Here is a 6789-nt window from a genome sequence, read left to right on the forward strand (position 1 = left end):
TGGTGGTGGTTTGGCAGTGGGGGTATCGGCTGACTGCGCAAAGTGGTTTGATTTCTGGTATCTACCGCTTGTCAGGATACAGCCTGTAAGACCCGGGTACCATCCTTTCAGGCCCTGCCTGTTTCCCGTACTCGGGGCAGAAGGACCCTGGCAGGCATGAGTACCGCTCCAGGGGTGCGGGCACAGGCTTTGTCCTCAGCACAGTCTCTCCAGGAACATTGTACCTTACCCCCGCCACAGAGGTTACAGAAATAGGGCTAAAATTAGAGCAAATGATACCCGACAGGTGGAAAGTCATCCCCAGGAGTTTGCTGGGTTTCTGTCAGCTGGGACTAAGGAAGGCGCAGCCACGGTATGGGGCTCCGGTGCCTGCAAGGGACTACGGGGACCCTCTGCCAGAGCCTCCCACCATGCTGCCCCTGACATGCTTCGTGTCCCTGGGCCTGGGCTGAGCGAGTCCCACAGGGTCTTTCAGCTGCCTGAAGTAAATTTTCTCTTATGTCCCTCCAGGCTGTCTTTTTCCCTATTGCTGAATTTCACTCAGCATTAGTGATTTCGAGGGCACCATTTTCAATTTCCTCTATGGAGCCAAAATTAATACTAAGTTTATACCACAGTGTAGCGGAGCTTTAAGCATCCACCAACAGTGTCCATATTTCAAAATAATGTAATGGCTCCTAAACCCGAATACTGCTTAAAACCACCGTAAAGCAGTGATGCCTGCCCAAACTGCGGCGCCAGTAATAGTGACTGTTGTACTATTTATGTGCCCATTAACATTGCGCCGCGATGATCGTTTCATTACCACCAGGAACGTACGAACGAGCAGACGCAGGGGACAGGGTCGGATGCTGTTGTGGGGCAGGGAGATGTTGCTGGTCCTCACCTGTGGGAGAGGAAGGGTCTGGTGGCATCACTATTGGTGATCCCTTCTGGGAGAAGGTGTCTCAGAAGATGATCTCAAAGTGTTGAAATTTAAGTCCTGTTTATGAAAAGGATGTGGCCACAGCGTGCCTTGTTGCAGAACGGAGGTGGTCTCCCTGGGGACGTGGCACTGCTTGTTTTGGACGCAGATGGAGCGAATGTGTGGCTCGGCCTCTGCCTTTGAGCATGGCATGGCTAGAGGCCAGGATGGAGCTGGAGGTCTCTCGATGGCGCCGGCTGAGATGATGGGCGTGCTGTGAAGCTGACTTCACTAGTTTGCATTCCAGGTCTGACCAGAACAACCCCTCTCCACCTCCGTCGAGCCCCTGGCAGCACATGGGGCTGGTGCCCACCTTGCTCCCAAGGGTGTCTTTGCCCATCTCGAGGAAGAGCACCAAGAAGCAGGTGGTGTTGGTGAGCGTGATTCCAACGGAGCTGCCGCTCTGGCTGGGAAAGCCTTCTGCCGCTCCCTCCTGCTCCCCATGGAGGCTGGCCAGACCTTGCCCATGAAGGACTCAGTCCCTCGGATTGCCTTGCCTGGGCACAGCATTTGAGTTTGGAAACCACCCTCAGAGCGGTGCGGAGGGGTGTTTTGGGAAGGCTCGCTTGCAGTGTGGCACCTCGGCATCCTTCGGCAGAAGCGGTGATGTGAAGAGCCTGGCTCTGATGGGGCTGGACCAGAGGGTGCGCGGGTGTCTCTTCCCAGCCTGAGCTTGTCTGGGAATGAAACCGTGGAGCTGTTGGGCTTGGCAGGGAAACTACCCGTGGCTCCAAACGAAGCAAGGCTTTGACTTCGGCTCTCCAGAGGTCAAAGCTGAAGGAGAAGCCGCCCTGCCCAAGCTGCGGTGAGGGCCCTCTCTCCTTTGTACCAGCGTCACTGATGTGAAAGGGCTTCCACCACCCCTCCCAGGAGACTTTCCTGTCCGTCAGACCTCGCAGCAAGGAGCTTCTCCCGCTGGGAAAGCCTTCCCCACAACGGACACTTTTCTTTTTTTGCTTTTCAGTCCTGTCTGGATGGGAAGCCCCTCTCCTCTCGCTTCCATCACTCCTCTCTAGCTACAGGTTAGATCCAGGCAAGAAAATTTGAGTCTGCTTTTCTTGATCCCCAAGTCTTGTGGGCAAATTATTGTGAAGAAGGATTTTAGTTGAGTTACGACTTTAGTGTATGCCCATCCGTTTATGCCTCACGTCTTAGAAGCGAGATGGCCGCGATTTTTTTTTTTGAGAAATACATAGAGGTGGGAGAACAGAGGAAAGTTTGTCAAAAGAACAGGTTATAAGTGATTACCAAGACTATGGATTTACTGAGCGTGTTTGCTGCCTTGGGCTGGTGATTTTGACTCTGTTTAGAGAGGAGCAGAGGGATTATAGGAACCCGTGTGCGCGACAGTACACAAGACGTTAATTACGCCAAGAGCTAACGGAGCACAAGAAACCTGTGGAAAATGTTAGCGAGAGCCGTCAGGATGTTTGTCTTGCGAGCTGCTCAGGATGAGCTCATCCCTCCCAGCGTTTTGGAGGGCGAGGGGTGTGCCGGGTCAGCTGGAGGCGGTGGGCAGAGGCCCCGGCCGTGGGAGGAGGGCAGTGGGGTGGAGGCGCGGGGTCTGCACCAGCGGTGGGCAGAGAGAGGTCGCGGGGACCCGGGGGGCTTGTTGCCGCGCTCTGCTGCTGGAGGTGAGAAATATGGATGGAAAGAGTATGACTTCGAGGGTGTTCGGAAAGCATAAAATTGCATCTTTTCTTTCTGCTCCTCTGAAACAGCCTAAATAAAATGTCATTGGGCATTGCATAACCAGGCGACCGCGGGGCCTGGGGAGCGGCTCGGAGGGGCAGCGCCGGAGCACCCGGGTGAGGGGATGCAGCTGGGCTGGGGAGATGTGGGGCAAGGACGCTTCCTCAGGGGAATTCCTTCTGCCCCCACCCCTTCTCCGTGCCGTGGCTCGCAGAGAAGATGCCCAAGGGACCGAGTGATGGCAAACGGGCCAAAAATGGTGGCTTGGTGATGTCAGGGCTGGGGGTCAGCTCCTTGTCCTGACTCATAAGTGATCTTGCTCGCTGTGTCCCAGGGCTACCTTGGCTTTTCATTCATGCCGGCGATGACGAAGAGCCGTGCTTAAACAGCATTACTGTGCTGGCACGGGCTGCTTGAGGAGCAGGAAACCGCTCCCTTTATCCTCGCTTGATCTTTCGAGTGAAATATGTGCAGTGCCCTTGTCGGCAGTAAGAACCTCCTAAGGAAGAAAAAAAAAAAGTTAGCAAGCAGAAACAGATGTTTACCTTTAACTTCTCGCTTTGTGGGGACTAGGGAAACTGGAGGAGGGAGGCGTTAAGGGAGGTTGGTCGGCAGTGCGGGAGAAAATGCCTCTGAAAGCCTGAGAAAGTCATGTCAGATTGAATCTGCCTTTCCTGTGTCTTTTATTTGGCCCAGCATTTTTTTATTATCATTATTTAAATGCACTGCTCTATTAAGAGAAAGATAATTGCTTTTTCTTGCTTCTGCCTGAGCTTCTCAACACGATTAAGATACAGAAAACAAATGCCTGGACATGGGGATGATCTAATAGGCACTGACCAGCCCAAGTCACTGTGGCCCATGAAAAAACATGGCTCTTTTCCAGGAACTATTTGTTTCTCGTAGTATGGTGATTCATTTTTCTATATTGCTCTCTATAATTACCATTGCACTTTGTGTTTGCTGGCTCTAGGTTCAGTGCAATATAAATCTGGAATTAGTCTATTGAAGTCAACGTCAGATCCATTTGCTTTAACAACTAAACTAAGTCTTGGTCTCATTCATCCCACTGTAGCTCCAAACTAACTCCACCAAAGCAAATACAGCTTCTCTCTCAGAAGTGTTTTCCGAAAAGCTCTTGCCACGGTCCTTGGCTACACCTTCCACCCCTGTGCCAAACAGCACGCTGCTGCAAGGTAACTGCTGTGGCATCTTGCTATGCCTTCAGACCGAGCCTTGCTTTAAACCCCCACGGAAAGCTGTCTGCATTTTGACCTAGCTGGAGAGGAAAGGACGGCTGGGTCGGAGCCATCGCCTCCCCCGCGCAGCTGGCGACGCCGGCTGGCGTTCCTTCGCCGCCTTAGTTCAGCCTCTCTCCCAAACTCTGGGTAGACCTGGGCTCAGGCTGCTCTTAAATCTGGTGCCTGAACGTTTTACGGCTTTCGCAGGTCTGTGAGAGCCCTTGCGTTCTTTGTCTCCGAAGACCGGACCAGCCCGCGCCGGCGAGCGGCGTGAAGGTGAGGTTTTCGGACGCGGAGCGAGGTGCTGCGTCCCTCTGGCTTGTCGCCAGCGTTGCGCTGGATCTCCGATGTGCTTCTCTGCGCTAGAACTTCGCTTTCCATTTGCCAAACATAACGTGTGCCCGCTTAGTGCTGAATTGGGGTTTATCCTTAGCGTCCAATAATTATCCTTTCCGAGCTGGTTTTCAGTAGCTTAAGGAGGAAAATTCACAGAAAAATACTGAAAGGTAAAAAAGCAGGCCTGGTTTAAAAGCAAACAACAACCCATTGTTAGTAGGGTTGACATCTGCCAGTCAAAGCTGTTGAATGGGGAATTTCAATTATAAGTCCGTGTGTGTTGGGATTAAACACGGGGGAGCACAAGGGTCGCTGCGTTTTGCCGTCGAGCTCGGTCCCGACTCTCTCCCCTCCCGGGGAGCTGGCTGGCGCCTGGCGGGGGCCATTTTCCCCCTTGGACGGGAACCGCAGCCGCGCGGCAGAGCTGGCCCTCACCAGCCCTCCCGGGCCCGCGCGCGGCTGAACCGGCTCCGCTGGGCTGACCGTGTGTTGCACCCGTAGCTACACAAGGCCATCGCAGCCCTGGAAACTTCCTCCCCAAATTCGTCGCCCAAAAAAGTTGAGCTTTACATTCAGAGGACTCCACTTCTTCGTTACAGAAATGTTACAGCGTCGGTGCGTACGTCCGCTGTGGGCGGCAGCTCTTGAACGAGGCGCGTGTCGCCTGCCCCAGCGGCCTGCGCTGCCCGGCTGCCCGCAGCGGGTTCCCCTGCTCGGGACGGGGCACCCGAGGCGTCATGGCCGTCCCCTGGCCTGAGCCGCCTCTCGGCTCGCCGCGGGGGCTGCTGGCCCCAGGGGTGGCTGCGCAAGCCCCCCCGGGCCCGGCGGGCGCGTGGCATCCTGGCCCGGGAGGGATGCCGCAGCCCGTGCACCGCGGCCACACGGGTGTCCCCAGAGGGGACGGGTTCCCCATGGGCATAGCTTTTTTTTTTAGTGGGTTTTGGTTGGAGGTGGCCACAGCTGCGAAAAGCAACAAACACGTGGGACGGGACGGATCTCCAGCTGGGAAGCCGATGCCAAACCCAGGGTGGCTGTACAGGAGTTACCTTCTGTACCTGAGCAACATGCTCTGCGGTCTTGGTTGTCACCTGGTGAGCGGGCGCTAAATTTGGGGGTGCAGGGCCTGCCTGCAGAGGAGCAGGAGAGAGAGGGGCTGAAAAAAGCACGGCCGAGCTTGGGAAAAGCTCTAGTAACTCCGGGAAACCTGCAAGAGGAGAGTAAGAGCACTGTGAATGTTGGAGACGATGCTGAGGGCCGGGGAGGCAGCGGGCCAGCAGCCAAAATGAGGCTGAGAGAACCTCTGCGGGCCAGAGAGGGGCCAGCGCAGCCGGAAGCCATTAGCCCCAGGGGCAAGTGCCGCGGGCGCAGGGTCAGCGGTGCGGGATGGAGGACTCTGCCTCTCCTCGGGTTTGCCCCTGGGTGGGTGTATGGTGTGTGAGTTTGCTCCTGGGTGGGTGTACGATGTGTGGGAATGACCAGGGAACACGCAGGCTGCTGTGCTGCACCCGATGGCCACTGTGCCGACCTGCCCCGGGGAGAGTGGCCACGGCCGGGCCCTGCTCGTCCCCGGCAAGCAGCCAAGTGCTCTTCTGCAGACTCTGGTAGGTGTTTCTTTAAAATAAGGAAAAAAACCACTAAACTTTTCAATCTCTTCAAATTTTCAATTCTGGTAATCTGGGGAAATCCTGATATAGCTGAGATTTTTTTTTTGCCTTTCTCAGATGGAGCCCGTGCATATCGACACGTGCCCAAAACACGCCTCGTGCCTCCCAGTGTTTTCCCGAAATTTTTTCTTTGGTCGCTGCACAATAAGTGCACTTCAGAACTCTGTGCTGCTACTTGATAAGACAGCTGGAGAGAAGCTATTTTCTAATTTTCAGATACCATCGTTTATCTCTAATGCTAGTTTTCACTGGCAGTTTAAGAATTTCTTAAAAAAACTTTTCAACTTCCCCCTTAGTACCAAGATGATAAGAGGCAGATAAAACATCATTTACTAAATAATTGGCAAAAAAGTTTAGAGTTTTGTTAGATGTAAACTGGGGGGGCTATTATTTGGCTTTTTTGAGATGACATGTGGCTCACCCCTACCCCAAGAAGAAAGGGGAATGATTAGTGGTCCTTTCTACTGGACTTAATTTTATTTTTCTTTTAATTACCCAAGGAATACCAAGTTTTTGCTGAAAAGTTGAAACTTGAAGATTTTGAGGCAAAAACTGTAAAAGTAGAGCTCAAAGTTCTGATTGGGAAGTTTCCCTGAGGGAGTTTCTTGATGGGGAGTTTTGTTGGCCGGGCCGTATGTCCTGTGTCACCCCGCGATGCCCTTTCAGAGGGGAATGAAGAGGTTCCCAGCCACGGTGCCTCATCAGGGATGAGGCTGGGCTTGGGAGATCTCCCCACGAGGGAAAAGGGAAGCATTTGTTAGAGGGAAAAGAACCAATACCCACAACTGTCTTCCATAGGACAGCAGGCCTGGCTCTAAGGATTTCTGTTACAAAACCACCGTTTTCCTGGAAAACACAGTGTTCCCGCTGGCTACATGCATCACTTCAGAGC

This window comes from Phaethon aethereus (genome assembly GCF_964289735.1).
Source record: "Phaethon aethereus genome assembly, chromosome: 9".
Classification (NCBI taxonomy): domain Eukaryota; kingdom Metazoa; phylum Chordata; class Aves; order Phaethontiformes; family Phaethontidae; genus Phaethon; species Phaethon aethereus.